Below are 16,523 nucleotides of genomic sequence, written 5' to 3' on the forward strand. Positions count from 1 at the left end.
CCGCTTTTCAAAATGTGTCACCAACTTTTGCTGTAAGTACACACGACTACGGCTAGTTCTCAAGATGGCTACTGTGAAAAGACAACATATAAGAAAGAACCCATAGCAAACTTGCCAAAAAGGACGTGGCAGGTTAGCAACAAAATGTTAACATTTCATCACCCTTTGTTGTCTTCTGGAATATTCAAATGTATTAGTCAGCACAGAATCACCATGAAAGCAAGACAGTTCTCATTACTATTAAACTGGAATCAATAGCCAACCAAGCAAAACAGTCTTAAATAAACATCCAATATGTAGCCTGCAGGTGCATATGCATGACACTGCAATGCAACTCAGAACCATAATGAGACCCCAAAATATTATGTAACTCATGTAGAAGTTCAATTCAGCACTGCACAGGTCTCTAATGTCAAAACATTTATAAGTTAAACCTATTTCACTGTTCTTCGAGACGTGTTTTTATTTAGAACTTACGATTTAACATTTTAAGCAAGTAGGCTACACATAACAAATAAAGCAGGCCGCACTTATGAACAAAGGAGACCCAGATAATCAAGTGCAATAAAAACAATATTCCAACTTAGATTACATAATCTATGCGTTATACTATGCTTGCTGAAAACAACTGGTTGGCAATTGATAATCCAATCTAACAGTAAGAACAGCTGTCTTACCTTATGGTACTCTTGTTGGCACTTTTCCCCCACAACTTGTGCATGTTAGCGTCAGTTGAAAATTGATCTGAAAAATACCACATTAAAAAGTTGTGCATCAATTTTATTGTCATACAACATGCAACAGTGTATAAAAGCTTCACAACAGATAATATTACAAAAATAAATAGAGCAAAATTTATACTAATTGTTTATTTATGTTGACAAACATACTTTTCAAGACGAAGTATAATAGCTGACAGACAATTTCGCAGATTGCAATAACCACTAATACAAAACTTGCCATAATGCAAACACGCTGACAAAATATGCAGCACAGGTAGCTGTATTTTGTTACGGCAAAGATAGCACATGAATAATGAGGACAAGGGAGGTAGCGGAACACATAAACTATACCCAGCTGCATGCATGCAGCTGTAATACACATGGTGAACCAAGGTCCAAAAGAAACAAAGAGGAAGATGTGAGGAAGGCTTCTTTTACTCATCACAAGCTATCCTGTAAGAGCAGACAGATTATGCACTGGCTGTAATGTACCCTCAGCACATACGTAAATAAGTTGCACTAGGTGCCAAATTTACAAATCACTCATACAATGTTCTTGTGATCGTCCTTATTCCGATTTTTAACTTGGAAAGCATGACTGAATTATATAATGCTTCCCTACGGCTTCGCACATATGCAGAAAGAAGTGTTTCTATAAACACGGGAGATCATGGAAGGATGGCTGACACATACTTCTTTCAATTCTTTTGTCTTCGTCTTTATGATTATCTACCACAGTAGTCTTTTGTAGAGTGAAACACATTCAGATAATACACTGTGGGCAACAAAGTTTGAATACCTGTTCTTGATTTCTACCTTTCTCAAGTGTCCCGCTAGGGTAAGATTGGTGCAAAAAATTGTCTTCCCAATGTATGCGTTCCCACAAAACAGGAGCAGATGATAAGCCACATTAATGGTGCGTGAAATAAAACATCTGTTCTTAACTTACCACTTCCATTCCAATCTGGTGCGATTTTCTGCTTTGTTGTGTACTCTAGCACAGGCGCTACGCAGTTCACTTGGTGCCCAAAGAAACTCTCACACTATAGCAGGATGTCAATTTTGTTTTTCAAATTCTAAGCGAAATTCAGGTTATGGGGGACAATTGTAAACTTACAGTTTTGCTTTGCATCTTCATAATGTTGTAGAGCAGGGTAGAAAGCAAGAACAGATATTTATAATTTGGGTTCCCATTGTGCATTGCATGGATATGTTTCAATGAATGATAAAACTACTTGGTAGATAAGAGAATTAACTTCGAAGTCTACCATATCAGTAACTGGAAATTTTATGTGTAATTGAAATTTTGTGATTCCCAGTAATGAAGAAACAGTTTTGACAATATGTGCCAAGGCAACTAAGTCACTCATGCTCACAAAGGAAACAAAATAAAAACAACCAAGATTGCAATAAGTTCCAACTTGCAACCTAAAGTGAGACACCTCACATGACTGACTTATGTATTTACTGAGCATAATTTACATCTAGCGCATAATCTGCTTGTACACGATGACGAACAATTAGTTACTGTTGCTTTCTCTCTGGGGCATTTGGCTCTTCTGAACACATGCACATTGTGTGGCAAAGCTGCGTGGATGTAGCTGGGCACAGCTGTTATACAGCATCAGTCTGTTCTTATGGTCCTGTACTATTATCATTGTAATTTATAATTAGCAAATAGCCTAACTATTGGGTTGATCAGCTCCATTTTAAACAAAACATACTGACAGATTTCCCTGTTTATCGCTAACAAAGTGATGGGTACATCATTTCAGATTTCAAGAAACAGCTGTGGAACAGAACAAATGCTGAAGACAGAAAATCTACAATGACCAGTACCTTCTTCATTAAATGCCATGTGCTAGCTCTTTCTGCAATGAATACCATTATTACCAAAAATAGTAGCCTGAAAAAATAATTGGGAAATATTTACAAAAGTGACAGAGATTAGAACTGCATGTTCATTACATATGTCTTCTTAAACAAGATCACAATAATTGAAGTTTCATTAATTTTAGCAAAACACTGACATCCCATTATTGAAGCTAGTCAGTGCTGAAGGTATTGTTAGTTTGTAGGAGTCCTCAGACTGGCAGCTCTGAAATATTTGTCACCATACTTGGTGGAACATGCTTTGCTCTTTCGGATATTACTTTGCCAAAAAGCCTTCTGTAAGCCTTGTAGGACAATTCTGTGTGGAAATCTATTTGATCATTACTTTTTGGGTATATGTATCTCGGAACTGGTGCTAGTCTGAGTTCTTACAAAGTAGACGTTATTGAGTACTGTAATTCTAATGCCTGCCACAGCTAAAATTTATGTTAGTGAAAATTGTCGCACTGTCATGAAGCAGTTATGTTCAATAATTAGTGGCAGTCACCGGTGAAACACTCAGTACAAAACACAAATATATGGAGTCAAAATTTAAATGTCCAACAAAGTCACGTTTCAAGTCTACATTTCACAGAACTGTCTTTTTTTCTGTTAGTGTGCCAATACCAATCGCACATTCACAAACATTTTAGTATTGCACTTCTGGTAAATGCAGGAAAATTCACCGTCTTTAACAGAAGCCCTTGGGAAGACAGCCCATATTCGCTTCGACAAGAGGACTTGCCTTAAGCTTTGCGTCGCTATGTTGTAGGTCACTGTAGCAAGGGGAACGTTTTGCTGATTGAATATTACTCGAAATATTTTTATTATTTGTACTAGAGGTTTCAAAAGAGAGCCAATTGTAGAGTTCTTCATGCAGATTTCATATATCCCATTAGTTTTTGTTTAGCTGCTTCTTGAGTTATGTTCTATACAATGGCAAAATACATAGTGATATTTGCGGGCACTTTCTTGTGTATTAAGTTTTCACAAAAAAGCAGTGTGCTGCAGCTAACTCAGCTCCCTGTAGACTGCAAGGTGCCGATATCTATTCAAACAGCACATAAAGTTACTAGAAGTATGCAAGATTAGTAGGCAGGCAGGCAGGCCTGCTACTAAAATTATTGAGAACACTTCAATAATTTTTTCTCACAATAGCATGAGAATAACCTTGTGCTTTATAATTGTCCTATACAAATTAAATTTGGCATACATACTCTTCAAGATAAGCAGAATACCAGTACCTAATTGAAATTGCAATCTAAAAATTATTTAAAGTGGCCTAATATTTTTTGCATAATTCCAGTAATTGTACAAGCTGTTTGGATAGGTATCGCCACTTTGCGGTATACACCTAGCTAAATAAGATACAGCATGAAACCATTTGCAAAACTTTTACACACAAGTGCCCATAAAAATATATTGCCACTATGTAGGACATAACTAAACACCAGCTACACAAAAACCAATGACAATTCAAATCTACATAAAACTCCCTATGAATAGCAGTACATTCAAATTTCTCGTACAAATTAAAAAAGTTGTTTCGAGGAGCATTTCCCCTTAATAAGTGGGTGTCAGTGTTTCTACCAAAGGGTTACAAAATGCCTTGAGGCATACCATAGGGAGTTTTATAAATAGCACACGCATGCATCTGTATAAAAAGTCCCATGCCCTGCATGCATTCCTTAGACATTTTTTTGCATTCTGTTGTATGTCACCGTTTGCATCCCTTAACACTGAGGGCGCAAAACCGAAAAACAGCTTAATTTTTAGCCTGTAAAGGGGTTGTATGCGAATGGGGGCAGCCAACTCTAGCATGAGAATAAACAAATATTTGTTCTCGCACTAATGAAACCAGTCAAAATATAATCTCGCAAATCTGGAAATGAATGCACAAAGAACCTTGCTGATTGTTACATTAGTTTCCCGAACAAGATCTTTTGATGTTTATAATTCCTAGTTTTATTCACTTTCCTCTAGTAACTGGGCTTTGACCTAGAATACTCAGTGTAGGAGACTAACCCAGGCCTGGAAGCCAATATTTAAATCTGAAATAGACATTCATCCCCCGACCACATGGCACTGCTACGTCATCAGAAGAAACATGCATCCATGGACATATAGTCTGTAAAATTATTTTTACATGATCTGTAGCGTTACTCTTGCACTAACAAATTCTGAAAATTAGGAAATACATCTGCTATTTAAAGCACTGCTGCAAACCCGTGCGTTTGAGAAATGCAATACTCAAAAGGTGTAATACTACCAATGTGTGCATGAAACCTATGCTGCCTTTGACATTCGTCAGTGTGGCAAATAAGCACTGAGAAATGCCAAGGGTATCATAGCTTTCATGTCTCAAACCTTGTATGCGAGTACCAGTATCTTTGCAGTGAAAGAAGTCACATTATTACCAGACTTATGAGGGGAACCAATGTTTCTCTAGTTCAATAGTTTCTTTCTTGTGCTCCTATATCCTTGAGTTTTTAAAAAATAATGGGTGCTTGAAATAAGTACTCTATATTGCTCTTAAATTTATCCTGCACCAGAGCCTGTGTTATGTTACATTTCTTGAACACATTGCAGTGCTGTAGATTATCAAAGGAAGAAAAAATGCCGTAAGTTCGTATTTTAGCCTTCCGTACAACAAGAATTAATAACCTATCAATTACATCCACAAGTACGAAAGAACTACGAGAAACGGGGCTTAAAGGCAGGTATACATTAGAATAGCAGGGGCTGATGGTGAGAATTGTAAGAGAAAGGAACTATTAAAAACTAGATACTAAAGACACATATGAACTATAACAGAAATATTTACAAAGAATTTGAAGAGACAAAAAGAATGTCTGTTCAAATCACTCCACCCCAACATTCATCCATGGTTTGATAAGTGATCACAGCCGGTGATGCTGTTTGGATAGATGGTAGGTGAGGCACAGCTGTGAAATAGGTAGCACATGTAGAGGGGTCACCAAAGGTTGCACGCTGGTTGCACAGCAGGTTGCCTTGATCTCCGGACTCCCTCGACCCTGATGCGTTGAGCCTGGTTATACGTCGTTCGCAAGAGGCCTGGCCCGAGTGTGCGGCATGGCTTGGGTAAAATTTCGAGGCAACCTGAAAAACACAGATTCATATATTTAGCACCAAAATATTCTGTACCACAGGGCAAATCTGAAGTTTACCATCTGCACATAGCAGATGATGAAAACAGACACAAGTCACCAGACTCAAGGTATATAAATGTGCAAAAGTGGAAATGAATGTGAAGAGCTGCTTATAAGATGGAATCCTTCAATTTGTCTTTTGTGGATCAATAACAGTATCTTAACATAAAGTCAAGTGTACATGACCCTCCCTATTTGTGTAAGTAGGCTATTCCATGCCAGCTGTTCCAACCTGGCACACACCACTTGGAATTTCTTCTTGAAAACTGAGGGCCTTTCAATATCGAACAAATCTCAATTTCACGCAATACTTAAAGCACAAAAAATTTTTTACTGCCATAAACATTATGTCAAATTTCGTGTAATGCACGAAAGTATGCATCATAAAATGGCAGCCAAAAATTTGGTTCTTTCATTAAGAGGGCCAAATTTTTAACAACGAAGAGAGGCCTTACACCAAAAACTTGACTGCTTATTAGCCACTGCTCAGTTTATTAGGGCTGATTAAAAATGGACAAAATGGCTTATTAACTTTATTTTCACAAAAGTGACCTATAGCAAAAGCTGCAAATTTATGCAATCCATGTGTTTAGGACTTGTGCTGTGTGCAAGAATGGTATCAGAAAGATACATTATGCAGCAGTGCAGAGAGGAGGATGAACTTGGAAAAGAAGACAGTTTTGGTGTACGTTTATCGGCCTACTTACCATTAAGGCAGCCCTAGTAAATTTATGCCAAATACCATGTATGAGAGTACATTGTATTTTTTTTTAAATTGGTAAAGCTTTATCAAAGTAGTTTTTGTGTTAAGCAAAAAAAATTGTGCAAGTGGTCTCTTGCAGTTTGAAAATTTACATCGCATTTCGTCTAATACACATAGCCTCTTGGCGGCTAAGACAAAATGCATGGACTTGAGCATCCCTGCACAGATAGCAGGGAGTCTAAACTGCTTCGAAGTTACGTCTTTCATTGCTGAGTGACTACAAGCCATTTCACTCAAAAAGACGTAGCTTAATTACAGGTATTTACCTGAATCTTTCTGTCGGCTGTCAGCCTGCTGGCATCATCACTAAGGCTGCCAACTCCCTAGTGGACATAGTCGGGACATGGTGGCGGCAGGATGCAGTGGCAGAAGCCGCCAAAGGCTTCCAACTACCTAGTGGACGTAGTCAGGACAGGGTGGTGGGAGGACACAGGTGTAGGAGCCGCCAGAGTGTACCTGCAACAAATTTGCACAAATGTTCTTAGTCCTACCATGACATGATTTACAATAAAACTGAGGTGTCTGTGTAACATGGCTACCAATACAAATAAAGGTAAACAGTTAGGTCCTACGACACAACTAGAAGCCCGACAAAAAAGAAACAGTACTTATGTTTATGAAAATCCAAACAATGAAACAAAAAATGTGTAACCAGTTTGTGCATGGAAGCTCGGTTGAAACCTGAGCTCATACCATCAAGTGATCTGCTAGACAACTGCAAGCCTGCCACCTAAATATGGCATTGTAAATTATTTTTACATGCATTATGTTAAGCTGCATTAATACAAGTTCGAAATCTCTTAATATAAGTAAATCACCAAGCTAATTCAATTAACGAATTCCAGTGGTCGTTAATGCAACAAAGTGCAAGCTCGGAATAAAGCTGGCTAAACTGGGCAGTGAAAAATAACAATGTGGTTCTCCACATCTTGTTTTCCTGGCTTTCGCTTTAGCACTGGAATATACAAGAATTTTGACATTCCTCATATTTCACCCTGCTAATTTTTATGCCATAATGCATAATACTTCAGCAAGAGGAATAATGCTTTCTTTCAACCGTAAATAGTGATAGAACAAGAAAATTCATTGGAGCCAACGTTTTGAGAAGAAAAATCTCCTTCTCTTTGTCGAAATATTGGCTCCAGCGGTCCTTGTTCTACGGCTCTTCATCAGTTCAAGTCTCTTGTCTTCCTGTGTACCTCTGTACTTTCAATGTTATGTCAATGAAACTGTAATAACGGATCATTAGTAAATGTAGCTGATGAGGAACTTGGGCTTGTTGGTAGATAACGACAGAGTAACTGCGCAACATAGATACGGACAAAGGAGGCTTGTGTGTGTTGTCTCCTCCAGCCATGTCTCCCCTTTGTGTGATTACTCTATCTCAATGTAAAACTGTTACCCTTTGCACAATAATAGTAAAATGCATAAAGACAGGAAAGTGGACACAAAAATTACAACAAATAGCATCATATGCTAATGAGATATGCAAAAGTGCCTGCTACGATTTGTCTCACCCATAACGTGCTGGTAAGATGGTGACTTCTGGCTGTTGCCATTTCTTGATTACCTAAAATAAAATACATTTCAAAATTATAAAAATACACAGGACAACAGCAGTAGCCGAGGACATAATGCATTGTTTAGTACAAGAAGGTAAACTAATCTCCGATACACGGCAGACGAAATTTCCTTTATTAAGTTAGTAGAAAAATACAACACACTTCATTTCATTCAATACTGTCAGCGTTTCTTGCTACAAGAAAAAAGGTATTTCTGCATGGAAGCAGCAAAATAATAAATGGCCTTCTACTTTTACAAAATATGTTGCAGCGACTAAGCCAACTACAGCTGTATATACTTAAAATTGTTGTATGCACATTACAATAGCCAGGATAGGATAAACTTGGGTTCATATGCAGCTCACTGGAAGGTACAACTTTGCAATCAACTCATTTCTGCTGGGCAAATATACGCACTAACATAAAACTACGCATAAAAGGACCTTTTTTTTCATAAACCACCGGACTCAATATAAAAAATCCAGTAGCAATAGTACAATTTTACCACATAACACAGCCAGGTTTTGTAAGCGTAGTAGGGTTTACTTTATAAATGTTGCAGCATATTCATGCTTTTAAATTTTTACAACCGTGAAAATAAAGATTACGTAAAAATAATACATTATATATAGGCTTAGATTGTGAGCTAATGTGTTTTCTACTTACAGCCAAATGCACAAAAAATTTGTTCTCTTTCAGCGCTTTGAAAGCGCTGCGTCTGTTCGCTTGTGCATGCAGCCGCTTAACCGCTCTTAAAATATCTGTGCTGCCACATCGCCTGACACTGCCATACAGCGTTGTAGCGCTTTTATTATTCGCGGCAATATACCTAAAGCGCTAGTAAATCTTCAGAATGCACAAGCTGCCCTTTCGATTACCTGTCTTCGCCATGCGAAAGTCACACTGGTGCTAGCATTGTATCTACACTTCAAGTTACGCAGTACTTGATATTCTACGGATTTTTCGATGCGACAGGCCACTCGTCACTAGAGTCGTTAAGAACGGTGTTTCTCCTTAGGCTTCCGTCTGCCAGTAGTATTTCCGCATACATACGCGCACGCATGCCTAAGAAACGTCTGTGAACTGCCAAGAGAAACATGGCGCAAAATGTAGCCGTACCGGAAGGGCCGAGTACGCGCCGTTTGTAAACTCGGAACAACAGCTGATATGCTTACCTGAGACGTTAAGAGAAATATGGCACAGTTCACTCTCCGCTGGTAGTCGTTCGTATGCATCTGGTCGTCCCTGTCCGTTGCGATGTCCCATATCACAATGAAAGATGCAGTGCAAACCGCAGCACTTGCTCGATGTCGGCAAAGACGAAATCGGCGATACGCTGCTGCTGGCGGCGGTCCCCTCGTCGCAATCACACAGCACGGACAGAAGCTCCCACCGTAACTTGCCACAACGCTTGGGTGCAGTCGCCCTTAACGCAGCGATTTCAAAACCACCAAGGCGTTGGAACCACTCAACGACAACGTACCCGCGCGATGCAGCACAAGTTCAAAATGGCGTCATGCTATTGACGGATTCGGCTTTGGATCATTTTGTATCTGCACAACTGGGTAAAACAGTTGCGCTAGTTTCGGTTTTGTTTCCTTGCGTTGAAATAAAAACTGTTTTGCTCACTGATAATTTTACGTCACTTAATTAATGTTTACGAATGAAACAGCCATGAATTTAACACGCGTCTTGAAATACCCGCTACTTTCACTTGGCAGAAGCAAAATTTTCTCGTCCGAGTGTGGTTGTGTTTTAAATATCTATCGCTGGGCTGTCGGAGCGTGCTCGAAGTGTGAAGACGCGGCGTAATTGTCCTTAATTTGCTTAGCTATAACGGTGCGGCTGCCCTTGATTTCTGTCGAGTGCAGTTTGCTCTGATGTAAGGTAGAACTACAAAGCCGCCCATGTTACTGAATGATCCAGTGCACCTGAAGCTGCCAGAACTCCGGTATTTCCTCCACAAGTTCTTGCGACTGTGTGTCGCTGTCACCAAATGCGAGCGTATAGTCATTTGGCGGAGATTTAGCAACACATTTTCTAGAACTATCGTTCACCGCTCTATCACGACATGGCGAAGCAGCGTGGTTGGTCCTTAGTAAAATTTTCTATGTATTGCCAATTTTGCGATAGCAATTATATGGACACAACCGCCGAAATATATCTGTCGGTGTTGCCGTGAGCTTACGTATAAAGTGCGATAAGATCCTATCCTGCGCCGTTAGCTGTGCGCGTTAAAGGAAGTGTACGAGGGCGATCCGAGATGTATAGTGCCTGAATGGGTGCCCCAAGTATCTATAGGTGGTCACGTGATAAAACGCGCGCAAGCCGGGGAAAGGAGGCGCTGGTTTAGCACGCTTCTCCTCTGGCCGTTGCTCTAGCCCGGTCTGGCGCCACTCTCGCTCTGTCTTGGAGATAATTTCCGATGGGTGCAAAGTGGGGAGGGGGGGGGGAGAGGGGAAAGGCGCTTCTATATCGCCATTTCAAGTTTCGGAGACGCTTTGAAGGACGAGGCAGCAGAAGCGTTCTGTCCGCTGTGTTCGCGCCCTTCATCACGCCGACGCTGTGGCAGCGAGTGTTCGCGGTCATTGAGTGAAATCTGTTCATGTTTGCACGTGCGCGCGTGACCCCGTGCTTGCTAATTTACGGAGTAAGCGATTGTTTACTGCAGTTTATTCAGGCGATGAAGCTACGAACCTTGGTTCGTGCAGTTGTTCGTGCAGTGGTTCATGCAGCATTGGGGGGAAACTGCTATATTTTTATTTTTAAATTTCTGGGGGGTTCAAAAGCAGTGCTGCGTACGCTAATGCTTGTTTCTGGTCGCGGAACGCAACGCACTGCGGTAGCCCAGTGGCTTTGGTGTTGCGCTGCTGAGCTCGAGGTCATGGGTCCAATCACAACCGCAGCAGTCGCATTCCAATGGGGGCAGAATGCGAAAACGCGCGTATATTGTGCATTCCGTGCACGTTAAATAACCCGAGCTGCTGAAAATAAATCTGCAGTTTTCCATTACCGTGCGCCTCATAACAAGATCTTGATTTTGGAACCTAAATCCTCAAAATTTAACTTTACGTAGCGCAATTACATTTACAATCGACACTGTTAAGTGCGCCTACTGAACTTGTTATCTCGTTGCTGTGCTCTCTTAAGTAGCCAATGCTATATTTTTTAGATTTACTTATGGTCAGAATCCATTGTGACAAATCCGGGTCTTCCTTAGCATAGGAAGCCAGCTACCGCTTAAGCGTGTGAGATATTAACAAACATGTTCAAGGAAAATCGATATTTAGAGTTCGATGTAATTGCAGAACATGACAAGCCTGACGAAAGAATGATACACCGCATGTCGGTAACATCATTTCAGCATCAAACAAAACACTCGGTTTTCTAAAACGTCACCTTCGTCTTGCCCCACCACATGTTAAATTGCTCGCGTATAAATCACTTATAAGACCCAAATTAGAATATGCATCCCCCATCTGGAGCCCACTTCAAGCATATCTAATCACCGCATTGGAAGCTGTGCAGAATCGTGCTGCCCGATTCATTCATTCCTCATACTCATATGACGTCAATGTTTCATCCTTGAAAGCTACATCCGGACTGTCACCCCTCTCTTTTCGTCGTCGCATTGCTAGCCTCACCCTTTATCACAAATTCTTTTATTCTCCTCTCAATCAAGCACCGTATATCGCCGCCGCATCACGCATATCTCACCGCACCAGTCATCCCCTTCATGTTGCCCGCCCACTATCACGTACTACTACGTTTTCAGCTTCGTTATTTCTTCGAGCAGCCACGGACTGGAACGGCCTACCCCATGACATCGTCGCCATCGCTTCAACACCCGCTTTTCAAGAACGCGTAACAGATCACCTTCCATGTTAAATCACCATCGCTGTTTGTTTTCCTCACTACAAATGTAATCCCACCCCTTATGTAACACCCCCTGAAATGGGGGCCTTAAAGGAATGAAACTGAACTGAACTGAACTGATTACAACCAGGACAGGAACCCGAGGGCCTGCCTATAACAGAAGACGTTATCTGGTATTTCTTCTCCTGCATTTTAATCTTTCTCTCGCCAGACTCATCTCGAATATCAGAGGAGTCGCAATCTTGCACGACGACTCTTCGCGTCCTATTAAGAGTCAAACGACCCACACACAAATGTTGACTCTTGTTTTGTGACTCTACCCGCGCGAAAATGGGTCTTCGTAAGAAAAAAAAGAGTCAAGTTGCTGTGACTCACTTTTTACTCTCTTTTTTCTTAGAGTGTAGAGGAAAAGGAGCGCGACCAGAGTACGTGGCTGCGATATACGCGCGACGCAACCTGCAGTGTGCTTGCGGTTCTGCGATGAAAAAATAAAATGAAACCCCTTTAGGAAGTATATCAGTCCGCCATTGTGTGTCGCAGTTGACAAAAATAAAATGTCATGGTGGTGGGTGACTTGTGTTCTGTGTACAATATGTTGCGAGAACTGGAAAACAGTCGTTTCCTGTTTTCTTCATTCAGTAACCTGCCGCGTGCATCGGCACTGTGATGCCCATTCATCGATACGTGGTGCCGGCCCGTATTGACACAACGACATGACCTCGAAATATAGTATCCTTATGCCATTTCTTTAAAAAATCATTATTTGTGTAAACGAGCGTTTTTGGTTGAAACCAAGAAAAACAATATTCAATGGTAGGTATCATTTTTGTCCGGAATTTTAGTTCTAGCTGAAAACAGTCGGTGAAAGCAAATTTACAATAAAGCTATGGCGACCCTCAATCTACACGGAGCGCAAGCCTACATGCGCTCCAATGAGAATAACCTGCCAAAGTTAAGGTCATGTGTCAGCTGGCGGCTCAACCAATCTTTACTTTTTTTTTCGTTTCTGCATCCGTTCTGCCTGCTGCGGCAAAAACGTGAAGTGGGAAGGCAGATAGATAAACAGAAATTGGTGGAGGCAGGTGGTAGCGTAATGGTTAGCGTGCCAAATACCCAAATGCAAGATGGAGCATTTGGGAGATGGGCTCGAATCCTGGTGGTTGGTTTGTGAAGACAGCTTTCTGTGCTCTCTGGTGAGTGCGAAGCTCAGAATGAGGCGGCAGCCTGACGACAACGGTCGCCGTCAACGTAGCAGAATAAGCGGGCGTGCAAGGTCACCCCTAAAGCCGAAAGCACATTCAGAGGAAATACACTATGCTCTTGCCGACAAAAAAAAAAAAATGGCTGTGGCTTAGGTAAGGTTAAGCCCAGGATGCGAAGCATACTAGCCTTTATTTTAGTTGTTGAACCACTGTTTAGCCTGGTGAACTGCTGTTGCTTGGCTATATTTGGTTCGGCTAGACGAAGAAACAACTCATGCATTACTTCTTCGCCTTCAAGAGTGGAACGCGACAGCGTTCCCGTCGACCCGCCAAGGGGTGTAAGACAATGGGCTACAGGGCAGCGACTACGCGCCCCGCATTGGACGCGGTGAGCGTCGAGCAAAGCAGCGTTCGGCGCGGCAACGAAATGTGCGCCTGAGCAAGAGACGCACGCCTTAGAAACAGCGCGTTTCTAAGGCAACACCGCATTCACTAGAGGCGCTTTTGTACCGCTTTGAAGCGTTGTACTCGTGGCTCAGTGGTAGCGTCTCCGTCCCACACTCCGGAGACCCTGGTTCGATTCCCACCCAGCCCGTCTTGCAAGAGTTGAGCCAAAGCCACTTCTCCTCTGTCGTGACGTCACGGTGTCACGTGATTTCATGGTCACCGCCGCGCCTGAGGAGCTGGGTTGAGCCCTCGTAATATGCTTCGCATAAAAACAAAGCAAAAAAAAAACTTGATGAGTAACGAGCTGTGTTGTTGAGCGAGGCTTTAGACGGATAATGTCACCATAGACAGGACCACGCTCCAATCCCGGTGCTCCGCGGAAATATACATCGACAGCGTGTCAGCTAGCGTGTAATTGATACTTCATTAAGGTCGTTGCGTGTTTGTGTTGTGTCTAGCAGGAGCGAGTAGTGTAATAGATGAAACTGGAGAGAAGGCGGTGAGCGAAGTCCGCGAAAAGTAATTGAGGATAGCTATATTGAAGTCGACGCCATGTTGAATAAAGCCTGCGAATTCAGTTGCTCAGCCGCCAGAAAGGCTTGAGTCGTAGCATATCGCTGGGCGTATTTGGTAACCACAGCGATAAACACACATTTTGCGGATGTATACAGAGGAAAGGGACGTAGTGAGTTGGCCGCCCTTTTCGAGCTCTGGCATAGTTTGAAAAATGAATGTGGCGAAGTATGACGCACAAAATAGTATATGTCAACCCAAATGAATCAGCGTGGTCATACTTGCGCGACACGCCATGGTGGCCTGCCACCAGGACATCATGAACTTGCAGTGATGAGAGTTTTCATTGCGTACTTGAGAATAAAAACGAGCACATCAGAGACGTTCGAGGGACATTTCTAGGGCGCAAGAGCACATCACCTCCTCCCCCCCCCCCCAAAAAAAAAATCACGAATATAAGCTTACGAATATGGACGTCATAAGATCGAGCACTACGGCACTTGTTGATCTTGTTTAGGATAATGTCAGCATTTTATTCAGCGTTTATTTCTGAGAAAAAGAGTTGCCCGTTTATTTGCATCACAATGGCAGGCGTAATCAGGCAAACATTGACAGCATTTCATTAGACAGTGCCTGTATACTCTGAGGAGATTACGTATGACAGTGACAACAAACACAGAAAGCTTTGCTTACATCGATTCGCACATACACGGGATTCGCATAATTTTGTCGCTGTCAATATAAATGCTTAAGAATGGCGCTCATTAACGCCATATTTCCATTCACAGTGAGCAAAAGCGGCTGTCGTATCCACAGTAGAATTGATTTAACAGGCTTTAATCCCGTGGACATTATATCGTTACCAACCGTGGGATTGGTGCCGTCAAAATGGGATAAAGTTGACAGGGAAACCAGGAGGTTGATGAACGGCGAGAAGGCAGAAGCTTGCACAAGAACTCAGGGATATAAAATGACTTTTTGAGCAGCTTGGTCAGGGGGCCACGCAATGGTTTCCACGCCTATTAATAATCCAAAATATGAACAGAGGCCGACAAAAACGCAGGCATTTCGGGAACGGTGAAAGAGCTGGAAATTTCAGGACAGCATTGGCCTAAATATAAAAGATGACTTAAAAATAAGAAACCATAACGTTGACAGGGTGGCCAAATTTTGGCACAAATAAATTGGCTGTTGAAGCAGTTCAGTTGAAACGTGATGGTGCGAAATGATGCCCCAACCACTGGCACGCGCCGAAAGCTTCGGCGCGCGCTGGCAAGCGAATGCGTCGCTTCGCTTCGGCTGGAGGGAAAGGGCGCGCAACCACTGGAGACAAGCTCCGACGCGCGCCGAAGCTCGCTCCTCGGCTGCGGCGCACTGTTGCTGGACTATTCCGTCTTCATCCGTCAAAGTCCGGCCTAAAACAGCCTGCTGTAAACTAAGCTTGAAACAAAAAGTTAGAGATCTGTATGTGCTTTTACATATAAAAAACACGTTTGAATAACGAATACACGCCTGCCGCCACAGTTTGTTTTTATTTTTGAAGTAACAATAGTGTACAAAATATCGACATCAGCGCTCGCGCGTCGTCTGTCTGCAAGATCGCTTTGCAAACACCTGCACGACGATGCCATATATCAAAAACTGTTGTACCATTTCATTTTTGGGTAGCTTATTGCACAGCCAACTATGCAAGAATTAGGCGTGCAATGTATAACTGAAAAAAATCTGTGTTGGAAATATTGCCACGTAGTAGTGACGGTAATTGAATAGTGCCGGCTCAATCGCATCGATAGCGGCGAGCAATGTCGGCAATCGTAGAAAATCTCATCTGCGGGTCAAGCGCGTCGGTTTGCATACGTCAGTCGTCGAAAGTTACAGCCCGTTCGCTGGTGCCCGCGCGCCTTCCAGAAACAACAACACAATTCGTGTCGCGTATGCAATCAGATTAGCAAGGTTCGTCGACAACAGACAGAACCATCGATAACATTCGCGAAACTTCCGATACGTTCAGGCGCATCCTGCACCGAGCGATAACGTATTGACATTTTTTAGCCGGTGAAATACGGTAACCGGACACAGATAAAGCATCGGTGTCAATATAATTATGCTTGTTGGTGCATGAGATAAATGTGAAAAAGTGGGCTCTGAGAAAATCAGCAAAACAGAATTGAAACACCTGTAGCACTCATAAAAAAAAACTAGAATAGCTAAAATGTATGTAATTCGTATCTTGTCTCCCCCCCAATTCATGATTCTGCCAAATCTAGCCCATGGAGCACCTCTATTATTCTAGGTTGTTTTGATGCATCAACACCGCATCTGGAGGCCTTCACATTGAGTGTATTGCTACAAAACATTTTCACAGTGTAAGGGCCATGTTCTATTGTAACTGGTTT

The 16,523-nt window shown here is 42.0% G+C and overlaps 1 long non-coding RNA gene across 1 annotated transcript; it reads right to left on the minus strand.

Annotated features, from left to right (window-relative positions):
* Positions 1-763: 763 nt before the first annotated feature.
* On the minus strand, positions 764-9,369 carry LOC139051751 (uncharacterized). The gene is made up of 4 exons (XR_011509528.1): positions 9,265-9,369; positions 8,045-8,097; positions 6,794-6,983; positions 764-5,714 (listed from the first exon to the last, which is right to left on the minus strand). It is a non-coding gene; the product is annotated as an uncharacterized lncRNA (long non-coding RNA).
* Between the last annotated feature and the right edge of the window lie 7,154 nt (positions 9,370-16,523).

The sequence above is a fragment of the Dermacentor albipictus genome, unplaced genomic scaffold (genome assembly GCF_038994185.2).
Source record: "Dermacentor albipictus isolate Rhodes 1998 colony unplaced genomic scaffold, USDA_Dalb.pri_finalv2 scaffold_14, whole genome shotgun sequence".
NCBI lineage: Eukaryota > Metazoa > Arthropoda > Arachnida > Ixodida > Ixodidae > Dermacentor > Dermacentor albipictus.